This window comes from Felis catus, chromosome B1 (genome assembly GCF_018350175.1).
Source record: "Felis catus isolate Fca126 chromosome B1, F.catus_Fca126_mat1.0, whole genome shotgun sequence".
In the NCBI taxonomy this organism is placed as follows: domain Eukaryota; kingdom Metazoa; phylum Chordata; class Mammalia; order Carnivora; family Felidae; genus Felis; species Felis catus.
The window spans coordinates 5,141,914-5,167,132 of record NC_058371.1 but is presented as its reverse complement, the minus strand read 5'-3'; the positions used below and the strand labels follow the sequence as shown (position 1 = coordinate 5,167,132).

Genomic DNA, 25,219 nt, shown 5'->3' with positions numbered 1-25,219 from the left:
GGATGCTTAACCAGCTGAGCCACCAGCTGCCCCTAGAGAATTGTATTTAAACGGGAGTCACCGAGCAGCATGCGATTCACAGGAGATACTGCATGCATTTCTACAGAATATGAGTGCATGGCAGAGAGAAATAGATCACTGATAAGTTTAACTTCACCAGGATCTAGATTTGAATAAATAAAAAAGGATTAATTTTTAATAGTTACATGTTGCATCTGAATGCTGCAAAATAAATATAGTAATTCACTGCAATTAATTTCAGACATGCTAAGTGTACATCTGAAAATATAATCCAGTACTTCGCAGGAAGATGGAGATTCCTCAGCCTTTTTTTTTCTTTTGCTTGGCCCTGTCTCCCTCTTCACACACACAGGGGCAGGTGTCCTATTTACATCGACAGAAAATGACATGCCTGTCAGTACATTTGCACATGTTCCAGCCATGTTCTTAAGGTGTAGCATCTGAAAAATTAAGAAAAAAAAACCACCTAGATCTTAATAAGCATCAAAATAAAGCCAAGCCATATCTGTGACATTCCAGATGTTATGTCAAAAGGATATTATTTCAAAAAATAAGCAATACTAGTTAAAACTCGAAGGCATCGAAGCAAAGAATAGAATAAAATAAAAGCTCTCTGTTGACGTTTCCGTCACCTACGCTTTACCTCTTTTGGCATATGCTCCATGGTTCTATATTATTCATAAGGAATTGAGTGTTTGGAAGGCGGCAGGAAGCCGCACGGGATTGGAGGTGAAGAGCTCAAGTTCATTTCTGCTGAGAGACTGCAAATCAGAGATGGGCTTATATTACAGGAGAGGGGATTTAGATTACACATTAAAAAAGAACATTCTTTTATCAAGACTCGGAGCCACCAGACTGCACTGCCAAGAGAGCTCATGAAATTGCATGGTTTATAGGGAAGCAGGGGCATGAAGGAAATGGTCTCTTAGACTCATTGTACCACTTGAGGGGTTCAGATTTGATATTTTCTTATACACACGCATGAATTCGACAAGAGCTTTTTTTTTTCTTTTTTTTTACTTGCCATCCTTACTGTATGCTGATAGCTTTGACTGGTGCTAATTTGCCAGTCATTTCTGACTGTGTGGATTGCTTTCTAAATGCAGTTAAGTGCAATTTATTTCTAGTAAACCACTCATTAGCATTAGCAAGATCAGCATTTACAACTTAATTACCTTTGCTGGAGGCATAAACTACAGGTTTATTTGGGGCTTCAGTATTTTAAACCCACTAGAGGGGAAATATATATATTATATATACATAATATATGACAGGGTAGCAGATATCCTTTAAATATATATATATATGTGTGTGTGTGTGTATATATATATATATATATATTTATGTATATCTCTATATATATTTGTTAAATAACAATTGAAATACCAAAAAGCTTTACCTAGCTTTTATTCATAATAATACCCCAGCAATGTTTTATGAAGCAATAATACACCTCCCCAGTGAATTAACTGTGAGGTTGATGGCTGGCTTTCACCACCAGGATGCTAGATTATTGTCCCATAAAACAGTTCAACAGGACTGTTATTGGCAATATGTAGTGTCCTTGGAATCCATTTTAACTTGAGTGTATAAAAGTAAGTTACAAGGCAAAGTGATTACGTACCAGAAAAAGAAATGTGCAGAAATACTACACGCACTGGGTCCCCAAGTGGAAAGCAGATTCCTAAAATGTGATGGGGATATTTGCAGTATTAAATGTTTCCTGGTTTCCTGCAGTCTCCGGAGGCCAGAGTCAACCGGCAAATCTCAGGTGCCTCGTGCTCCGTGCATCCATTTTCCTTACCTCCAGCCACGCGTGCTCATGAGGCCCCATCATTTTCTGTGATTTGGTGGCGTTCCCTTGCTGATGGGGCACAGCTGGCCAACAAGGCCTGTTTCCCGGTGGGAAAGCTCACTCTAGTTCCGACCTTCCCTGCCCCATCCGGAACAGCTGCATCCATTTCTCCCCTGCCTGCGTTCTCTCTCCCAAGCCGTCTACGCAAGCAAGTGGGGGTACATCTGGCCAGCGTTGGTGGAGGGCTTACCGTGGGACAGTCCTCCTGCTATGTTCTCGGCCTAAACCGCCGTTTTTAATACTCATGGCCACCCCATGAGAGAGGCGTTGCCATGATCCTAACTTCAGTCTTCAAGAAAGCAGAAGTGGGGAGTAAGGGGCAAATTAACCTGCGGACCTGACACCTGTAGTAAAGGTCAGGGGCTGCAGTTCAGACTTGGGAAGCTTCCGTGTCAAGCAGGAGGGGCCTTCCAGGGGGCTCTCTTTGGTTCCCCAGAAGGGAGTCCAGTACCTGACAAACCACTGCCCGGACTGCGGAAACTGGGTGACTGCCGCTCAGGTCGATGACCTACTGTTGGTGCTGACATACTTCTTCATCAACGGCTCGGGGACCTGGGGAAGGTTGTTGGAGAGTCCACGGGTATAAAAGGAAGTCCCTGAACGCAGACTCCCTCGGGACCCTGCCTCCACCTCCAGCCGCAGAGAAGAGGGACCCCACGCTTCAGAGGGCGCCTGTCTCTGCAGGAAAGGAAGCCGCCCTAGGACTGTAGGTTTTTATAACTCATTCCTCCTTACAGCTTTCCTTTGTCAAATCTTTCCCCTGCCTCCCTTCATCTTTGCTTAATTCAGGTGTGTTTCTTTTATTGTTTGCCTTGTTTCGTTTTTTGTTTTGTTTTGTTTTACTCTGTTTAATATTAGTAACATATTAGGACTCCGTGCATAATCTTGCTACTTAGCTTTTATGGAGCTGATACTATAGGCCAGGCAAGGAGCTGCCTGGGAACTTTCTGTGCATTATCATGTTCATCACATCTCTGCTTTTTCTGTAAATCACCTGTCTGCTGATGACTTGCAATCAGCAAGTTTGGGTAATGAACCTGATGAACAGAGGCTCACACCTGGCCCTCTAGTTTTTCATCACTGTGACCCTATTTCAGGAGGAAGATGTGTCTTTTAAGAACCTCACCCGTGGGGAGTTGGGAGCGAGATGGGCATAGATCTTCCTAAATACGATCCCTCACAATCATCTGCCATGGTTCCATAGGTCAAAATTTGTAAATCTCTTCCCCGGAGATGAGTCTCCTTCCATCTCCAAGAACCCCAAGCACGTTAGGGGTAGCTATTGAAACGTGTTAACTAAGAAAGCCCTTTTGTTTTCATAATTTAGCCCCAACATTTAGTGTCGAGCGTCCAGGGGAAGATTTCAGAGCCATTGACTTGTTGGAAATCTGCACGATGAAAGCCCCAAGAGCTGTGTTTAGGAATCTCCTAGTCCCTGGGGCCAGTACCAACATCTGGGTTGCAGAAATATTCCCCCTCTCTCGTGAAGGACTAAATGGACCTATGGAAGAGATAAGTAGTGACGAAGCAATTTTACCTTTGGGCCAAGATAAGCAAAAGTATTGCCACAGACAAACAGCAACGGATTGCCTACGTGGAGGCTCAAAATATCCTCCTGGTAGCAATCTGCAGGTACGCATTGTTCACGACTGAGATGCCCAACCCGCATGGCTCTGTGTATGTACCTTAGCATTGCTGATCTCCTGGTGTATCAGAAGTTTCTCCTTCCGTGGCCAGGACCATACTGTCAGCTGGAAGTCTGTGCATGTCTTTTAAATATTGCTTTTTGGGGCGCCTAGGTGGCTCTGTCAGTTAAGCATCCCGCTTAGGTCATGATCTCACAGTTTGTGGGATCAACCCCCATGTCAGGTTCTGCGCTGACAGTGCAGAGCCTGCTTAGGATTCTCTCTCTCTCAAACTTTAAAATATTGCTTTTCATTGGAATATTTACAGTTTGATGTAAGGCTTTGAATGACCCCAAAGTATCAGTATATAAACATTAATACATGTTGAATTTTCTGACATCTTATAGGTTTAAAATTTCCCTTGAGATAGACTCTCATTACATCTGAAAAGCCTCTCTTCTTGCTCTAATCAGAATCCTGAATTGTAGTAAATTCAAATTAATGAACTTAATTTCTTCTAAAATTAACACCATGTGCCTGACACAGACTAAGTACTTTACATTTAATCCATACACCCAACCTTTGTGGAGGTGATATTCTGTACCATTTGCAGTTGATGAAACATAGCACCATTGCTCAAGATCAGTTACCTAGTAAGGTGTCGAGCTGAGATTCGCTTCTAGTCATTCTGATTTTGGTTGACTTTGAGGGTTTTCAGAGGTGGTGAACATGCCTGTTGCTAATTCAGGGGGAGTTGTTCAAGAGGGGCCTGGAAACCAAGCCAGGCTGCAGCCTCAAGCAGATTTCCTGAGGGTTACTTCAGCATGGTTCCATCCCAGCCCACATCACTGGAGGTGGGTCTTTGTTATTCCATTGAAAAAATTGAAAAAATCATTTTCATTTATTGAAAAAAACCAACAGGTGTCGTGGAGTCCTCTGTGTCCATCGGCACAGGGTCATTGAGAGATTGTATTCACTGACATGGAAATAGAACAGTCTGCAGCTTTTAAAAAGAGTTGTATTTATGTTAGCTTACCTTATTTGTGTCTGCAGGTAGGCTGTCTAGACAGGAGGTGATGGTCCTCCAGGATCCTTGGTGGCACTGAGCGCTGGGCTGTGTTCCTCTCGCCTTCTGCTCTGTGCTCGTCTATGGGTTCCTTTGGTCTTGATGATTACCTCTTGGCTGCTTGCCTCGAGCCTCCTGCAGATACACGGGGCAGGAAAAAGAAGGATGCTTTAGGGAGAAAGGGACAACCTTTACATCGGGAAAGCAGAACTTCCCCTCAAGGATCCAACAGGGTCCCTCTTACCTTTCATTTTCTGGAACCTTGTCACATGGCCACGTCCAGCTAATAGAAGCAGTAAATTGTGGTTTTTAGTGCTGCATGTTCTCTCCTGTGTGTCTCCCCCTAAAACAGTGGATATTGAGAAGGTGTCCTAGGGTCCCCAGAAGGAAACCCTAAAAGAAAATTTCTTGTGAAAGGGAATTATTAGGAAGATTTCCTAGGAGAAAACAGTAGAGACGTGAGCAAGTGGGCCAGGGAAGCAGAGACAGCCAAACAAGGATACAAGGTTATGCCCAGTCCACAGAAACTTGGCTTAATGCTGGCGAGAACTCCTGACAACCTAGGAGATACTTATTCAAGTCATTAGGAAGGAAAATGGAATGTGATGCCTCTGCATCTGGGAATCATTGGTAGAAGCCAGCAGGGGGAGCCGTCCCAGCTCTCCTTGTATACAGGCGGGTGGGGTCCAGCAAGTCTGAGCTGAGTGTCCTGCAAACACTTGGTGGCTGGCTGCCTCGAGTGGAACACACCTGGACCCAACAAGGGGACCGAGACGGAGTACCGATTGTCTGCTTCCTAAGGCCTCCGCCGGTGTCTGCAGCATGTGGGCCACGTGACCGCTCTCCAAAAGGCAGTATAAGCACTTAGCATGTGGCTCAAGAAATCAATACCAAAATGTCCCAGGACATCTTTGCTATTATTTACTTTTATTATTTTTTAATTTAACACTCGTATCTTATCTCTCCAATTAGAGTTGGTTTCCTTGAAGGTTGGTAATTGTGTATAAATTTCAGTGAGCTCCATGACCAAATATTTAATGTAGCTCAGCTCAGTATAATTCTCGTTCTAGCTGCTCAAATGTTTGAGTAGATTGCACAGTAAATTCGCCAATCCAGGTGGGTGCGTGCAAACCCTCTCTAATTGCTACATTATTTATGTATTTATTTTTCGTTTTTTTTTTTTTTTAATCTTGAATTGTGTCCAGTTGCTTTACAATCAGTTGGTCTCTAGTATCACTTCTGGTATGATTACATATGGGTAGCACTTTGGGCAACAGTGTTTCACTGTCAAATGCATTTATTTTGTTAATAACCATTTAAATCGAAGTTCTCTCTTAAAGCTATACTAAATTCATCTAGGCTTTCCTCTGTTCTGCATATCTGAAGGGAAGCACACTGTGTCCTTATTGTAATCTCTCTTTCTTAGTTTTTCCAACCAAAATTTCTAAATTGTCAGTGAGACAAATTAGCATTCCAAAGCATCTGTTTAAGTATAAAGATTCTGACATTTGTGTGGCCATTACACATTCTAACTTTGCTTTTCTGACACTTCTTGACCTTATATTAAATATGAAACATCCAGTGTTGCTAGAGGTTTTTCAGGTCACCTAAATCAATCTTCCACTTTCCAAATAGGAAATTAACACCAGGAAGTAGCTTGACCAGTGTTACAGAACTGCACGGTGACTCAGGTTCTGGGTTTAAGCAACTGAGCTTTCTTCTGTACAGCCACACCTTGTATGATTTAATAGTTCAGTCCCTGTTTCTCCCAAATCTCCTCAAAATGTTGAATTTGGATGGTCTTTTCTAATTGGGAAACAAAACCCTTCCATATTGCATTATGTTGATTTTTGCTTAAAACCAGCCCTGATATTTTTATCTTGCAAATCCTTCCAGGCATTCTGTCATTTCTTTTTTTTTTTTTTTTAATGTTTATTTATTTTTGTGAGAGAGATAGAGCGTGATGGGAGGGGGGGGGGCGGCAGAGAGAGAGGGAGACACAGAATCTGAAGCAGGCTCCAGGCTCTGAGCTGTCAGCACAGAGCCCAATGCAGGGCTTGAACCCACGAACCATGAGATCATGACCTGAGCCAAAGTTGGATGCTTAACCAACTGAGCCACCCAGGCGTCCACGGCATTCTGTCATTTCTTTTGACTTGTTAAGCCTTAGACTATGTTGCACAGAGAGGAAATTATTAGGTTCGTGATGAAATTCTTATTGCAATCATGATAGAAGTGTTAAGATAAAAATTTAAGAAAGGCTTCTGACTGGCACAGTTGGTGGAGCACGCAACTCTTGATCTTGGGGTTGTGAGTTCGAGCCTCACGTTGGGTGCAGAGATTATTTTAAAAAGATAAAGATTTAAGGCAATTGCTGAAGAGTCACCTGAGCTCATGGCTTTTTCTCTTGCTGCCACAGTAGACCTGCAAACTTGTGTGGGCCACGAGGCAGTTGTATCTCTCAGTGCTTAGAAATCAACAATTTTAGGGTTTAGTTGCTTAGAAATCAACAACTTTAGAATTTAGCCTTTTATGATTTTTGTTTGTAGATCTCATGGTCTTCTTACCTTCTGCAACTTGAAATGATTCAGCCCTGCCATGTATACGTTAATTGGCAGTGATTTAGAAATTCGAAATTCAAGTGGAGTGATATAGGGTCGGTACTGTAGGGATGCATGAGTCCAGGCGTACGTATAATCCAGGGGTAAGCACTCCAAATATTGGATAAATGCATAACTTCTTGTTTTCTTGACAAGTCGACACTTTTGCAGTTTACAGATTATGAAGGATAGCATCAAAAATGCAAAGATGTTTTTATTTTTTTTTATTTTTTTTAAATTTTTTTTAACGTTTATTTATTTTTGAGACAGAGAGAGAGCATGAATCGGGGAGGGTCAGAGAGAGAGGGATACCCAGAATCTGAAACAGGCTCCAGGCTCTGAGCTGTCAGCACAGAGCCCGACGTGGGGCTCGAACTCACGGACTGCGAGATCATGACCTGAGCCGAAGTCGGCTGCTTAACCGACTGAGCCACCCAGGCGCCCCGCAAAGATGTTTTTAAAGTTAAAAAATTAATAAATTTTAATAATCTCTTTGTCTATATAGTGATGTAAATAGTGTCGTATAGGGGAAAGGATGTATTCTCCTATATCAGAGAAATCTTGTTGAAAAGTCTATGCCATCATCTTCTATTTTTTTCAATTAAAAAAAAATTGTATATGTGTGTGTGCCTGTCTGTCTGTGCTTTGAGGCTTGGTTTGCCTAGCATTTAAATTTCAAAAATGATTGCTGTTATGTTTTAAGCAAAAATTTCAGATGAAATATGTAAAACAACTTTTGCATAATAATTGGTTGTTAAATATTATCTTCTTTCTAAAATAATTTATTTCTTTTATTAGCTTATTTTTCTTTATTGAAAAAAAAATTAAATTTTGTAAGCTCTGACTAGGTGCCGGGTGTGCGAAGATAAAACACGCTGACTTTTCTATTTTTCTCATTTGTCTACTTGTGGCCATTTTGCCATAATTACATTTTTAATGCCCCATTCACGTCAACATCTTCATATTTTAAAAATTGTATTTTGTGGGTCTAATCACTGTAGGACGTAATCACGAGGTAGGATGCTCAAGCGGTACAGGCAGCTCCTAGGTGCTTCCTGTTGATGAGCCAGAGTCCGAAGGAAATACAGGAAAACCTTGGTTTGTGAGCATAATTCGTTCTGGAAACGCGCTTGTAATCCAAAGCCCTTGTAAATCAAAGTGAAACTCCCCATAAGAAATAATGGTAACTCAGACAATTTGTTCCACAACCCAAAATCACTTGTATAAAAGTGATTACAAGACAGTAATATAATACAAAATAATAAAGAAAGTACAAAATACAAAGAGAAATAAACAAATGAACCTGCACTTCCGTTTGGAAACCTTCGTGGCTCGTGTGAGGGAGGCCAGAAAGAGGAGGGTCACTGGGTAGGACGACTTGCACTCTCACTAACAGAATCACGGCTGTCTACTGGCTCCATGGGATCTTTTTCTGCATGGGGGCCATTGTATACGCTCTCACGGATGTTGACTACAGACCAGTGTTAATAAACTCTCGTCGTACGCTGTGTTTAATGGAACCGGCAATCAGGCAGCAGAGGAAAGGGTCTATACCTGCAGGCGCCTGACCTAGAATGAAGCAGAGCATTCCTAAGCTCCCTCTTGGATGGAAAAGCCAAGGCCTGTCCACGGGTGCTTGGAAGTGACAGAAAATACACGAGTGCCCGTTGTGGGCACCTCCCAACGTTCTGAAAAATTAATGATTTCTACAAACACTGCAGCCTGAGACCGAGCATCCGAGTATGGGAGACGATCACCCACAGTCCCGCAGAGAGAGAGAGAGAGAGAGAGAGAGAGAGAGAGAGCGCGCGAACGAGAAGGAGCCATTGGCTCAGTGGTGATCACGTTTGGCAGCAGGTAAGACTCGTATTGCAAGACACTGCTCGTCTGTCAAGTTAAAATTTATTAGAAATGTTTGCTCGTCTTGCAGAAGCCTTGCCAGACGAGTTGCTCACGATCCAAGGCTGTACTGTGCTGTATTTGTGAAGGGGAAGCCAGTACCACCTCGCCCAGTGGACCGCAGCACACCTCTCTCCTAAGGGCTGTTTTTCGGGACCAGCCCATTCATTTCTGCTGCCTCTGAATGGAGGTGACATGTGGACCGCAGTCACTTCTTCGGGATAAATATAATGAAGATGAGTCAAAAGGAAGTGAAAAGTTCTCCAAAGATCCCCGAGTGAGCTGGCAGATTCCGCATGTGGCTTGGGGAGTTCAGCAGAAAGTAAATTATTAATAGATTAATATCATTAATATTAAATATTAGTTTAATAAACACTTTGAACCAGAGCATTTGAAACAAAATGATTAATCTTATAGTTGACTTTTGATAGAAAATTAGCCTAACTGGCTCCATATTACAGTTATGACAAATAGAAATTTTGTATGTAGATGCGTGTGTGTGCGTGAGAGAGAGAGACAGAGAGAGGGAGAGAGACAGGAAAGATGGCCATTCTTTTTGTCTTTACTACAGATGTTTTTTTTATAAGAAATTCATTGTCAAACTGGTTTCCATACAACAGCCAGTGCTCATCCCAGCAGGTGCCCTCCTCAATGCCCATCACCCACTTTCCCCTCCCTCCCTCCCCCCATCAACCCTCAGTTTATTCTCAGTCTTTCAGAGTCTCTTATGGTTTGCCTCCCTCCCTCTCTAACGTTTTTATTTCCTCTTCCCCTCCCCCATGGTCTTCTGTTAAGTTTCTCAGGATCCACATAAGAGTACTACAGAGATTTTTAATTCCAGATGAAAAAGATGTGAAAATTTTGAGATTGATGTTTTTGTAGAAAATTAAAAAAAAACTGCATCAATTTGAAACTCAAACAGATAATTATTAATCTTCAGTTTTTACTCTAAATGGCAAAAGGTACTTTTAAAACCATTTGATTAACATTTGAAATTGAAGTATAATAATTTAGTGATTTTTCTGAAATTTATCCCATGATTAGAAGATTTTTCCTAGGTTTGATCTTTAGATAGAATTTCTATGGGATTCTGAAATTATTAATGCCCGTGTTATCCTAGGTATATGTTTGGTAATTTTATAGATGTGTTTTTAAGGGCTTATTTCAAAAACATAACGGTCCAGGGGCGCCTGGGTGGCTCAGTGGGTTGAGCGTCCAACTTTGGCTCGGGTCATGATCTCACGGTTTGTGGGTACGAGCCCTGCGTCGGGCTCTGTGCTGACAGCTCGGAGCCTGGAGCCTGCTTTGGATTCTGTGTCTCCCTCTCTCTCTCTGCCCCTTCTCTGCTCATGCTCTGTCTCTCTCTGTCTCTGAAAAATAAATCTAAAAAAAACTGATGACAGTCCAGAAATACTAAAATTATAAAACCTGAGGCAGTGGCCAATTCTGTCTTATTCACGATATTGTCTCTAGTGTATACGTCTAACACACAGTAAATATTCAGTAAATGAATTCTCTTGGAAATAGGGATGCAATTCAGGGTTAATCTCACCAAAGCTATTCCCAGCAAGAGCATATGAAAAGGTCATCTAGATTAAAATATGAGTCAAAGACATGTGAACAATATCTTTATTAGTGTAGAAAGAAATCAGTGTTTCGGTTGTGTGAACAGAAAAGGAGGATTAATTGTGACATACCCAAACAAAGTTATATTTTCTTTCCTTTTTGTCACTGGTTAGTTAATTCAGTATATGGTAAGTAAGTGCTCAATAAATATTTCCTATTGGCTTCAGTTGAATGCTTGTTATGTGTTCTTATTCTGTGACTCAGAGTATTCCAGAGACCCTGCCCAAAGCCAGGCGTGGAACAAATACAGCACAGTTAGGATTTTTGTGTGCATGTTGGGGGGTGCGGCTCAAAGGGAATTGAGAGACCCACCTTAAAGTTCCTGCGATGACATGCCAAGGAACTGAAGCATTACGCTCTGAGTGCTAGCCACACAATCCTCAGTACTCCCAGCATCAGTTGTAACTTGGGAAAGGAAGCTATCTCCAAACAGGCTGTAGTAAAAGGAAGCAAAGAGAACAGAGGGTGGGACAGAATGGGAGGAGCCATTTCTGGGAAAGAAAGCAGAGGAAGAGAAACTAGGGAAAGGGGTCAAGATCAAATCTTGAGAGCACTGGGAAGACATTGCAGAACTTAGAAGTCAGGTGACCCTGGCTTACTCCTGGGGTCCAGCCTGAGGAGGTGCCAGGTAAAATAGAGGAATCTCAGGGAAAGCACAAACACTATTTCTGAATGTTTACTTTTTATTAATATAACTAAGAAGGGTCTTCAACAGTTGATCATTTGTGATTTCACAAAAGCCTTTTTTTCAACCTGCTTTTATTCATAAATATTTTGATGAATCCTAAAAGTAATAAATGCTTATTGTCCACAATGGGAATATATCAAAGCATAGAAAAAAGTTCTTAAAAAGGAATTCCTAAATTCTCTTCACCTAACTGCATCACAGGGAACAGGTTGGTGACTTTATTTCCGTCATATTTTAATGTAGTTTGGGTTGGTTTATTTTTGGCTATGTAGCTAATGACACAGTAAGCACAGTTTTTCAGCCTACTTTATTCCTTGTTTATTGTGGTAAGAATACTTAACATAAGGTCTCCCCTCTTGATAAATATTTAATACTTATAAGTAAATATTTATGAAATAAATATTAAAGTATTTAAATTAACGATTGGTATTCAACATTTATTAGCTGGAGGTACCATACTGTAAAGTACAAGTGTACTCATCTGTCATAAGTGAAACTTCACGCTGGTTAACAGCAACTCCCCTTCCCCATCTTCTCCAGCCCCTGGAAGCCACCATCCCACTCTGGTTGTATGAATTCGACTATTGTAGATGGCTCATGTGAGGGAAATCGTGTAGTATCAGTCTTTCTGTGACTGGCTTATTTCACTCAGCATAATGTCTTCCACGTCCATCCGTGTCGTTGTAAACGAGTTTCCGTCTTTTTAAGCCTGAATAATACTCTACTGTGTGTATATAACTTGTATTTATCCATTTATCTATCCTGTTGATAGACATTTAGCTTGTTTCTCTATCTTGCTTAATTTTTTTTTAACATTTTTTGTTTATTTTTGAGAGAGAGCAAGCGAGCGAGCAGGGGAGGGACAGAGAGAGAGAGGGAGACACAGAATCCGAACCAGGCTCCAGGCTCCGAGCTGTCAGCATAGAGCCTGATGCGGGGCTCGAACCCGCGAAGAACCCCATGAGATCGTGACCTGAGCCCAAGTCAGCCGCTCAACCAACAGAGCCACCCGGGTGCCCCTCTCTATTTTGCTTATTATGAATGAGTCTGTGGTGAATATGGAGTATGGAGACTTCTATAAGATCCTAATTTTAGTTTTTTTTGAATGTATAGCCGGCAGTGAGGTTGCTGGCTCATTTAGTTGTTTCATTTTTAGTTTTTTTGAGGAATCTCCATACTCTTTTCCACTGGAGCTGTACCATTTTACGTTCCCCCTAACAGTGCACAGGATTCCAATTCTTCTACCACTTCAATAGCACTTATTTTGGGTTTTCGATAATAACCGTCGTAAGAGGTGTGAAGGGATTCTTCACTGTGGCTTTGATTTGCATTTCTATGATAATCAGTGATGTGGAGCATCTCTGTATGTCGGCCATCTTGTGTCCTGTTTGGAGAAATGTCTACTCAAGACCTTTGTCCATTTTTTGAACAGGCTACGTCATTTTTACCTATTGAGTTGTAACAGTTCCACATACACATTGATATTAACTCCTTATCAAATATATGTTCTGCCAGTACAGTTTTTCCTATTCTGCAGGTTGTGTTTTCATTTTGTTGATTGTCTCCTTCACGGTGCAGAAGAATTCCAGTTTTTGATATAGTCCTTCTTGTCTATTTTGCTGTTAATTGCTTGTGCTTTTGGTGTGATAGATATCCTAGAGACCATTGCCTAGACCAATATCATTAAGCTTTCCCTCTGTGTTTCACAAATACTTTTTTAGTATAAGTATTGCATGGGACATATAGGCACATTTTCTTAAAAATCTGAGATTCAAATTGAATTATCTGGTGAAAAACATAGTGGAGTTCATTATATGTAAATTACTTTCTAATTCTAAATTCTGAACTTTCCTTGAAGATTGGAGACAGTTTTTATAGGTAAATTTGCTGTTTGAGCTAGAAAGTGTATTAGAAGATGCAGTCTAACCTCCAAGTCTTTCTCCCAGGAGCAGGAGTAACAGCCTCTGTTCTCAGAGCTGCCTTCCTCTGGAGTAGGATAGAGTCTCCTACTGACTGCTGTCTTTGTGTGTGAACTGTACATGAAGCCCCCCCTCCGCAAATAATGGAAACAGCATTCCTTGCAGTGTGTTTTTCCAGTTACAAATGACAAGATATTTGCTTATAGCACATTAAGTACCCTATCTCTACTAGGGTTTCTGTGTTCATTGTAGAAACCTGTTCTCTGGATGCAAAGTACACATATGCATTTAAAAGGTCAAGAGCAGGGAGGGAGGGAGGGCATTTGATGCATGTTTGACTTCTGAATTATTTTTTCTTTTCCCAAAGGCTAGACTCTCCATTTATAGCAGATGATAATGGTTTTGAATATCTGAAAGTTTCTCCTGTTTTTTTTTAATATACCAAAAGTTTGCTCAGCAGTTAAATAACAGCCATCTCTTTAAACCCCTGCAGAACCTCTGCACTGAGTCATAGATGTGAACTTGTATAGAGTATGATAGTGTGATTCATTTACACACAGAGCAAACTTGAACTGAGGGTCAGCCACATTTAGTGAAAACTTTGGCATTTAGCTAAACACTTGTGAACGAGAAATAAGTGTGTTGTAGCCACAAAGACCGTTGTTTGTAACACCACATTTTCATCGCCACATACCTAATTCACGTAACTCATACCAATATCCATGACTTAGGAGTGGAGGCAGAATTATAAAGAATTGTGGTTATCATTCCTGTCCTGGATATGCCCAATCAGAAAATGGGATGAAGACAGAATTCTCAATTAGTAACTAATACTTCCAAATATTTAGTTTCAGAAACCATGCGTGGAAATATGAGTTAGCATTAATGGGAGGGTAGTTTTGGAAGCCAATTCAAGCACATCTTATTTTGTACATCTTACATTTTTCTTGAATCACAAATCACAATAATAATGAGCAGTTTATATACCTGTATTCAATATACCCATATTTAATACATATATATCTAAATACATGCACATAGATATTTTATCATACCCTAATGTGGTATTCAGCAGCTTAAAGAGATGAATTTTTTCATACCCATCCTGAAATTCACAGTAAGGTTTAACAAAGACCTTTGTACATAGTAACAATTAAACATATACATGTTTATACAAATATAAATTTAACATATATAACATATACATGCTGTATATATTATATATAATACATATATTTATTCAACGTGAAACCAGGGAATATAACTATATTTCTATTAGTGCTCTAAGGAACAAAAAATAATTATTCATAAAAGAAGTCAACATTCCCAGTGTCCTTGATTTGCAATTTTTTTGTTTTACATTTTAATAAAATATATTGAACCAAACATAATTTTTATCAGTTGCAGTTTTGAAAATGCTTTATTTACGAACAATACAAGCATACTTGGAAAGAACTTTGTTAGGTGTCTGACAATGTTGATTCATGTTTATCTTTTCAGTGTTTGAAGAAACCAGTCTCTCTTCATCAGATTTAGTAATAAGTTGCTTCATGTTATTATTTATGAGTAATCCCCTCCTCCTAATTCTGTGGTAGGAAAACTGTCAAATCCCGTATGCCTGACAATGAACAACGGTTTATTTCTCTTTGTGTTAAAGATATGTGAATGTGATTTTCACGGAAGTCGATTATTTCTTGCAAACCCTTGGCGGGGAACGTTCTTTCTCCATATCTTTTTCTTTTAGAACAACTGACCAGGAAGCACTTATACTGGCTGACCTACCTGTCTTCATGGTTTGAGCTCTGGTCTCTTCTTCTCCCTTGGGCATAGGTGTCCTTAGTGACATTATAGTTCTCACGCAGGTTCCAGTCAGCGTCACTTTACTTTGCCTTGTTATTCTGGCCAGCTAGACTATAAACATCTAAGAGGCACCCAACATATCATATGATGGAAATGGTAAGGATAAAATTATGTGTAAACATTTCATATGGTGACTCAAAATGACAATGGTAAAACTTTCCAGTCATAATATTCTTACTACTAGGTGAGTAACTCATTCACTTTTCATTCATTCATTCATTCATTCATTCAGTGAGTTAGTCAATTATACATTAACCTTAAAGTCAGTGGGATACCAGTGGAAAATATGGCTTTGAAATAAAACTGAGTTTGAAACCCACTTTGACTACTTACTGGTTTTCTAACCTTAGGCGACATATTTAATAATCCTAGATCCCAATGTTCTCTTCCCAGGAGGAGAAAAACATACTTTATCATATTTTTAAAAAGTAAATCTACTATGTAACAAGTCTATTATGTTGTGAGTAGTCACCAAAACATTTGATTCCTTTGCTCTAGTTTAGTAGGATATGGTATCTTCCCTGTCCTCTTTACTACCTGATACACATTTGTTAATTTTTTTTAAAAACACGTGATAACAATTATTAGATTTAATTCAATACAGAAAGCTCACCATCATCAAGGTGCACCAAGTTCAATCATCTGGAATGTATGTGTATTAAAAAAGAAGTATTACTTTTTTCTCCGTCCCTTTCTTCTCCAAATGTTCAAAGCACTGTGGAGTGACAATACCTGATTTGTATAAATGGAAGGGAACCCCTTGCGTGGCACATATATAGGGTCTATACTATTCCTCAGTTACACAGAGACATCAAGAACGAATTCAGGCGGCCATATATACCTCACGTGATACAACGTGCATTGCTAGGCCATAGTTTCAATCTAAGGTATTTCTCACCACCATCTGCTTTTTTCTCATTTATGCAGATTGCGGGTGGTGTGAAAATTTCCTTTGTTTACAGTTTTTAAGAAATCTAGTCATTGCAGAAGGAAATAAAGCATTCATATACAAACATCCAGCTGTTTTCAAGATGAGGCTCCTGATAATATTCTAAACCTTTTGGGATAAAGGCATAGGGTGGGAGAACTCAAAGCTAACATGTTATTTCTTTCCACAAAAACAACAAAACAAAGAAAGATTATTGGATAGTTTCATATAGATGCAATATATACATATTCATATACATGTATGTTTATTCAAATATCATTTGAAATGATAGCCCATTTAAGTAATATATTATCTATTCTCGAGCATCAAACTATGCTAGTTATGAGCACAGGCTATCTATTTGTTGTGTTTTTTGTTTGCATCAACAATACATCACCACGTTTTGTTCTCATAAATTTTACCTCAAAATTATAGCGAAAGGATGCACCTGGGAGAAATATATCTGTGTGGTTCATATAAAGTGTGGAAAAGCGTTTTGTAGACAGTGTTGTTGAAATATTGTTATTTTGTGTATGAAAAGTAACAGCAAACGCTTTTTTGACTTCTGCCTTCTCAGTGCTTATGTTCTCGTGTTAACCATGTCACTAAATATATACATATACATGTGAAATACATACATCTGTGGAAATATATACAGAAAAGTTCGTGAATTACAAGAGCATGTCTTATAAATATTCATGAAACAAACACACCCATATGACCAACACCCAGAATAAATTACCAGAACATTATCCTGTGACCCATTTACATACATCTCTTCCCTCCCATTATCCCATCCACCTTCCAAAGGATAACGATGCAATTAACTTCTAACTCCCTCCATTTGTTTTGTTATGTTTTTCTTGTTTATTCTGGCTTCTATGAAAAATGTACTTGTGAAAGCCATTACACTTTTGCATGAATATCCCACAATTCTTTGTTGCTGGTATAACAACGATGAACACCTGATTTGTTTATGGTTTATGGTTATTTCGAACAATGCTGTACTGAACGTTCATGAAATTGCCTTTGGTGCATTTACTCACACATTTCTACTGGGCATCCATGATCATATATTCAGAACTAGGGCACACTAAAATTTCCCTACATAGTAGTTTTGCCAGTTTACGTGTCCACTGACATCACATGACTCTTCTGGTTTCTCCACATCCTTACTGAGATGTGTTACCATGTTCTTTTTGTTAAATGTCACAGTTCTGGTGAGTTTGTAGTGATATCCAATTTGGATTTTAATTGTGTGTTCTCGATTATTAATGATTTGAAGCACTTTTTATGTCTTCTTGATCATGTGGATGTTGTGTATGTACCCACACAGATGCATATGTACGTGTGATATCTGGGTCTTTAACCCACTTTTCTGGTAGATTGACTGTTTTATTGTTGTTGTTTTACAAGAGTGATATTTATATTCTACATACTATCCTTTTTCCTTATGTTCACTAAAGATACGTTCTATGTTTCAGTGGCCTTTTCTTTCTTTCAATAGGGTTCTCTCTTCTGTGACTGAAACCCAGTTGGTATTAATGAATTATTTTTTATATGTAGTTGAAATGTTTTGCTAATATTTCTTTGTGCTTCTCATACCTATGTTCATCAGCAACCTGGCCTATCATTTTCATTTCTATAAGGTAATTGTTAGGTTTTGGCAGGAGAATTGGGTTGTTCTCATAAAGCAAGTTGAAAAATAATTATCCCTCTGCTAGGTTCTAGAAAAGTTTGTGTAAAAGGAATATTATGTCTTCCTAAAATGTTTAAAGAAGTCACCAGTGAAGTCGCAACACCTGTAGAGGAGGTTAAACTGCGTTGTCCATTTCACAGATTATTGGGCTCCTCAGTTGTATTTATTACTTTGTTTTCTTCATTTGTGCTTTTTCTGGGAATATGTCTACAACTAAATTTGAAAACCTTGTGGCATAAATATAATTGATAATCTCCTCTTATTTTAAATGTCTGCAAGACACAGGATGTTAGCCGATTGTTTTCTTCTGGTTTTTTTGATGACTTTTCTTGTTTTCTCTTGATTATTATATATTTTGTTACTTTTAAGAAATTATCTTTTGCTATGTTACCTTTCGTTTTTGCATTTTTTTCTATTTAATAACTTTATTCTCACACATGTTACTAACCTCATTCTCCTGTCCTCAAATTTAAGTTACTATTTTTCCCAAGTTCCTGGGGAAACTGTTAGCGATCCAAAGTATCCTTTCAACACTAAATCTTTTCTTTAAGCATAACTTTAGCTACATTCCACCAGTAAACTCAGGCCATATTCTCATTATCATTTTATTTAAAATGCTCTCTATATCTATCCTGATCTAGCCTGACTTCTTTGTTAACCACTGTATTATTTATGGGTGTATGACTTAATTTCTAAATTGATGATTGCTAATTACATTTTTATTACCGATTTCTAGTTTATTTGTGCTGTGGTCAGATAACATGCTATGTTTAAATCCATTATTGGAAACTTTCTAGGACTTAATTTATTTCCCCAAGATATGATTCATTTGGGAAAATTATGCATATTCATTTCAAAGTAGGTTCTACTTGTATTGAGTTCAGTTGAGTGCAGCTTTAAGTCAATCAAGTCAAATGTGTTTTTTAATTAATTCAAAATTCTAGCTCTATTTTTTTCCTAGTTTTTCCTTCTATTACAAAGAGAAGGATATTAGTTTGTTCTTATCTCATTGTGATTTTGTATTTGTATTTGTATTTTTTCTTTTTAGTTTGTCATTTTTTGCTTTATGTAATACTATATTACAGTTGCTTGTAATTATAGAAATATTATGTTTGGTGTATTTCCTGTTTGTTGTCTAAAATGTCCCTATTTATTTCTGTTCAATGCTTTGTGTTTTATAGTCTGGTTTGCATAGCCCCACCAGCTTTGTTATGATTGGCGATTGCAATGAATATCTTTTTCTGTCTTGCATTTTTCTTCATTTTCACCATTTCTGTGTCTTTGTATTTAAGATATGTCACTTTAAAAAGGCATGAAGTGGAGCATGTTATTTAAATAAATATTAAAGTCTTTATCATTTAGTGTACTGAGTTAATTTACTTTTAATGTAATTATTGATATATTTGGGTTTACGTACCTCATTGAAATTGTGTTTGATATTTGTTCTGCCTGTTTCTCTTTTCTTTTGATTATTGGCTCCTTCTGCATTTGTCAAGTATTTTACCTCTTTGTTATATATTCACTTTAAAAAAAGTTATTTACTTAAATTGAAGTTAGTTAGTATACAGTGTAGTATTGATTTCAGGAGTAGAACCCAGTGATTCATCGCTTCCATACGACACCCACTGCTCATCCCAACAGGTGCCCTCCTCAAGGCCCGTCACCCATCTAGCCCATCTGCCCACCCATCCCCCCTCCAGCAACCCTCAGTTTGTTCTCTATGGAAGAATCTCTTATGGATGAACTTTTTAATGATTCTTTTTGCCATTGTACTTGAGAGTAATCACTGACTGATTATATCTAGCATAAGTTAGTACTTTTTCACATCTTGATCACTACGTTTTACTGAGCTCTAGAAAGGATCTAATAATAAAAAAAAATGGCTGTAATTTATCCAATGATTCATCTTCATGTAGTCATTATTTCCCATAAAACTTGACAGTAATATTGCATATATTTTTAAGTGGAATGAAGTCACAAAATAAAAGAAAAATATGCAAACACAAAGCAAAAAGACATAAATAAATCAGCATGTGTTGATCTTAATTTCAGTCTATTTAAGTACTGTGTCAAGCTGGAAAATGATTAAATATAAACCCCTACTGAGAATAATCCGAAGGACATAGTTGATCTGTAAAGACATTATATACTAAACCATTCCTAATTCTTTCCAGGCTTTTGAAAAGCTATGTGTTTTGTGTGATTGTTTTTCTGCTATGTAGATCTAAAATACATCTAAGCAATCCATTTTTCATTCCCCTTATAAATTTTGTTTTGGAGTAGTTCTGGATTCTTTTCAGGTTTTATCCCTTTACACAAAATCCCCAGTATCACCCTCGTCTTCTGGTTTGTTTTGTTTTCTTTTCTTTAGTGTGATTCCCATTGTACACAAATGGATGTCGTGTCTGCCATTACTTTCCTTAGGCTTGCTGTTGGATTTATAAGCATTCCTGGTAATTGTGTTCAGTAATCATTTGCATTGCCTCATCAGCGGTATTGATTTTCCCCTTGTGTGCAGATTTCCCACGAGCAGTGCCTTTGTGAACCCCGGAGCAACGTGCTCTTCCTGCCTGTCCCTGACCTCCTCAACAGCATCGTGGCATGTGAGTACTGAATTTATATAAACATTTTCAGGGGGCGCCTGTGTGGTTCCATTGGTTAAGCACCTGACTCTCGATTTGGGCTCAGGTCATGACCTCGCCGTTCATGAGTTTGGTCCCACATCGGGCTCTGCGCTGATGGTGTGGAGCCTGTTTGGGATTCTCTCTCTCTCTATCTCTCTGCCCTGCCCCTGCTTGCTTGCTTGCTTGCTTGCTTCCTTCCTCTCTCTCTCTCTCAAAATAAATAAACATTAAAAAATAAAATAAAATAGGTGGCACCTGGGTGGCTCAGTTGGTTGAGCGGCTTACTTCGGCTCAGGTCGTGATCTCATGGTTTGTGAGTTTGAGCCCCACGTGGGACTCTATGCTGACAGCTCAGAGCCTGGAGCCTGCTTCAGATTCTGTGTCTCCCTCTCTGTCTGCCCCACTCCTGCTCATGTTCGTTCTCTCTCTCTCTCTTTCTCTCTCTCTCTCTCTCTCTCTCTCTCTCAACTAACTAAATATTTTCAGGATTTTTTTTCCACTTTCATCAAACTGGTTGGTATTTTTGTGTAAAAAAATGCTTGAAGCTTGTGAAATGTTTAGAGAGGAAAATAAGTGAGTATTTAGATATAAGAGTATATGGCTTTCAGTGAGGCTTCAAACGAGTTCCTGCCTAAGAGTAATTGACCTGTTTGTTGAAGTTGAGGGAAGCTGGGGAGAGACTAAACCTTACAGAAGTATTTTAGAGGTACACACCGAGGACTGAATATGTCTATTTATTGATCAGCCTAGGAATCTGTTGGACATATGCAAGTATCCATAGAAGAATGGCAGAATGTCTCAGCCAATGGGGGTCTTGTTGCTTTGGGCAGGCAAGCTAATCAGATGAATTATAATATGACAAAAGTTCTCTAATTATGTATAAATAAGTTTTGAAGTATTCAAGAGGTCTTTGCTACATGGCTGGCTGCTTGCTGATAACATAGGATACAAAATACCAAAATTCCTGGTTGTAGGTTGAACATTTAAATGACTACAATCTCTCTGCATCTCAATCCTGCTGGTATTTTTTTCACAATAATATTTCAAACTACAGTGTTTTTAATTGGATCAAGGGCAACATTCTTAAGAAGCATTATGCCTTCGCTCTTGAATTGAGCTGTGTCTCTTCACTTATTTGTCACTGTTTCCCAAAAAGTGCTCTATGCTTTAGTCACTTCGTGTCTCTGCATCCTGTAGACTCACCAAAATAGAATAGTCATCCTATTTCCTGAATGTCTTCCTTCTCCTATCACTTTAGATACATGTTCAGCTTTCCTAAATGCTCCAATCCAACCAAGCAGCTAACCCAATGGACCAGAGTGTTAGACTCAGTTCTAGATTTATCAGCAAAACCACAAAATGCAGTCCAACACGGTCTAATACTTATGCGTGATTGTATATTATCCGAAACCTGTGTTATGTTAAAAAAGGATGTCGCGCTTAGGCTCATGAAGGACAGAGAGCCAGTTTTTGTGCTTATACATTATTACTCAAAGAACCAACATCTTAAGATAGCTGATAAATATTTTTTAGTGATGTCTCTCTGATGAGTTTAAAATCTCTGCACCTTTGGGAGTCAGGAGCTCTGAAGAGTCTGATAATTCGCCATTTTTGCAAAGTTAATAATTTAGTCTGCCTGAATACCATGGGTCTAGCAAGAAGACCTGAGACTTCTGAATCAGAAAGAAAGAACTTTTAGCCTCAGCACAGCAGTAGACACATGGTGTCTATCCACAGACTTGTGGATTCCTTATGGTCCAGCCTTTTGTTTTGCCTCTCTCCTGCTGCATCCAGTATCAGAGCTCCCCGGGGTGTCTCCGCACTGTTGTCCACAGTTGTCTTCTCAGAACCGAAGTGCAGGCTTTCGTTACTTACGGCATCAAATAGCACACAGGCTTCTCTAGCTGATCTCCCTGAAGTTAAGTCTTTCTTCTTTAATTCTCTATGTGCCCGGCAATAAACTTTCTAAAGCACCAATGTTATAGTGCAGCTTCCTTATTTAAGTTAAAAAAAAAAAAAAAGGCAAAGCAAAGCACACTTTGATTTCTCATTAAAGAAAGCCCAGACCTGATAGTGGCTTTTCAGGTGTCCTCTAGATGGGTTCAGTGCACATGTTCCTAGTTTCAATCCCGAGTTGCTTCACTTTACTGCCTTGTCCACCTCTACCCGTTCGTGTGCCCTCTGAACCTGTTCTCTCAAATCCAAATAACCGATCTCACTTAACTGGCAGCAAAGAGTGCTCTTGCCGGCTGTTCCATGACACCTTTCTCTAGTCGCCTACTGGAGACTATCTTGCCCTCCTCTAGTGTTCCAAACATCTTTCTTTCCTATTGATTGGTTATTGGCTCAACTTGCTATTTCGAGTTATAATTGTTGCTAAAATTTGATAAATATTCAGGAGGCTTAGTGTTTTCATCAGAAAAATTCCATAGTATTTTGGGGGCAAAACTCAAATTAGGTCATGGGTCAGTTACATGGGTACAATTGTACATGGGTACAATTTCTAAGGTGTGAATTCCTTTTAAATGCTTTGTTATTTTTGAAAGTGATACTGCCTTCATCCATTTGTGACACCCTCTCTATTTAAACAGTAGTACATCCAGGTTTCGCCTCTTCTGGGATTGTTTGTTTTATTATATTTAAGGATAATAAAACACGAATTTTATACGTTAAGTTCAATAAATATTTGCTTCTGAACGGTACTTTTTCAGTTGAAATTACACTGATTTTTGTAGGTGGCATTTTTATCGGTTAGGTGCAAAGTATTATTTATGTCATGTATTTTTGTCTTCCTTTATAAATTCATTTAGATACATTAATATCCCAATTCTGATATATTTCTTGAAATTTTATGAGGATCTGAGGACTCCCCATGGTGTATTTTCAACATTTCATGAGATCTAATTAATAATGAGTGGTGTGGGCGCATTCTATCGGATGAAAATCTTCCTGAATGTTAGCACAGCACAACGGCATTCTGTAGAATACACAAAGGCTGTGAATCTTTGGGGGCTCTAGTGATTTGGAAGAACCGCTCACATAATACCCTGAGCTGTTACATCCAAGCTACAGCAAGTGGGGAAGAACTGGCATTTGTCTGCAAGACCTTTGCCATAACGAGACTCTTCTCAAAGCTTCAGGTAAAGAACATGGGGCAGAAAGAGTCTGCTTCTGGCTGTCTGTATAATTGAATACAGTCACATGAACAAATAGTGGAATCAGCACTTATTAAAGCCGTGTTAGTTGTAGAATTCTTAAAATATTGTACACCTACAATAACATTTCAGGTGGTAGTAAAATTATGTTTTATTTTAATCTAGAAGCAAAGTGCTTCTCAGATATACATGTTGAAAAAGTTAAATAACACGCATGCAATTAACCAACATGCCATTAGCTCTTCTCGCTGCTTATAATTGCAGCCATTTCTCCCAAAAGAAAAATGCATCCGGATCTTATTTTCCCTACAAATGGATACAGTAAAGTGAAAGTTAAATCAGTATGCATTCTTTGCAAAGAGTAAAATTAAGATCGTTTTTAGACTGTCTTAAATGTGAGTTTTTTAAGACGACAACTGGCAAAAGTCAATCCAAATATATTTTTGAATAGGGGATTTTTGATATGAAAGTAAACATAATCATCTATATGGGGAAAAAATATAACCTGTGCAGTTATCCAGATTTTCTCAACCCATAGTGTCATAAAATCAGGAATCTGTTCTGTAAACGTTAAATGATTTTTAGAATATTTTTGAGTATTAGTATCTGTAGTCCTAATCTCTGAATCTGTACTTTGGAATTACACGGATGTTACTGACCCACCAGCCTCGTGCCTGAAATGTATTTGATCTGATGTAAGATCATGGATGTTTTCTGTGTGAGGTGAAAAATCGTCTCCAAAGCTGTCGTATGTACAAGTTAAAGAGAATTGGAAAGACCTCTGATGTAATTCACATTGGTTATGTAAATGACTTGCATTTTCTTTTTCTTGACTTTTTATAAAAGTCATATTTAAATGAAGATCAGTCTTACCCTCTCATCAGGCTGTAGGATACTTGAGGGCAAGGGCCCTGTAATACTTGTCTTCATATCCCCAGTGTGCGAGGCGATTCAAGGATTTCAGGGGGGATTGAAATCCCCCGCTAGGTGACGGTAGTACACACCAGCGGTGTTGAACGTTGCTTTGACAGGTGTGCCGAGAAGGGACATCCCTCACAGGCTGTGTCTGTCCCGAGGCTATATGCTCAGAGGCCAACATCCCGAAGAGGAGGAGGGCAAGGGCACTCCTGGAGAAGAGGAGTGTTGGAGATGACTCTCACCTTCATGGCAGAGCTCTGTGTCAGGGTCTGAATGACAACACTGGCTGGGAACCTACACAACCACAGACTATCTTATTTATGCCCCGTAGATACAGGCTGCAGTTTTGTAAAGTATGCAAAATAGTTATAAATGGCTAAGTATCTGTTTATCTGGGATATGTTTAACACAACTGGACATATAAAATTTTCAGTTGGGGGACGCCCACTTGGGTGGCTCAGTTGGTTAAGCGTCCAGCTTCAGCTCGGGTCGTGGTCTCATGGGTTTGAGCCCCGTGTCAGGCTCTGTGCTGACAGCTCAGAGCCCGGAGCCTGCTTCAGATTCTATGTCTCCCTCTCCGTCTGCCCCATCCCTCCCGCCCCCCACCCCCACGCTCTTTCTCTCTCTCAAAAATAAATAAACATTAAATTAAAAAAAAATTAAATTCAGTGTGATCAGGGTTTTGAGCTTCAAGGGTCTTTGCCTGCTGTGAAATATAAGTAACGCAGGGACCAAC

The 25,219-nt window shown here is 39.1% G+C and overlaps 1 long non-coding RNA gene across 2 annotated transcripts in view; it reads left to right on the top strand.

Annotated features, from left to right (window-relative positions):
• Positions 1-1,503: 1,503 nt before the first annotated feature.
• The window catches only part of LOC123384726, a 41,461-nt gene continuing 17,745 nt past the window's right edge, over positions 1,504-25,219 (top strand). The window contains exons 1-3 of one of the 2 annotated variants that reach the window (XR_006596205.1): positions 1,504-2,582; positions 20,305-20,389; positions 24,597-24,979. This is a non-coding gene — a long non-coding RNA (uncharacterized LOC123384726). Of the gene's footprint in view, positions 2,583-20,304; positions 20,390-24,596; positions 24,980-25,219 lie in introns of those variants that run through there. The other variant, XR_006596206.1, reaches the window with a different exon arrangement.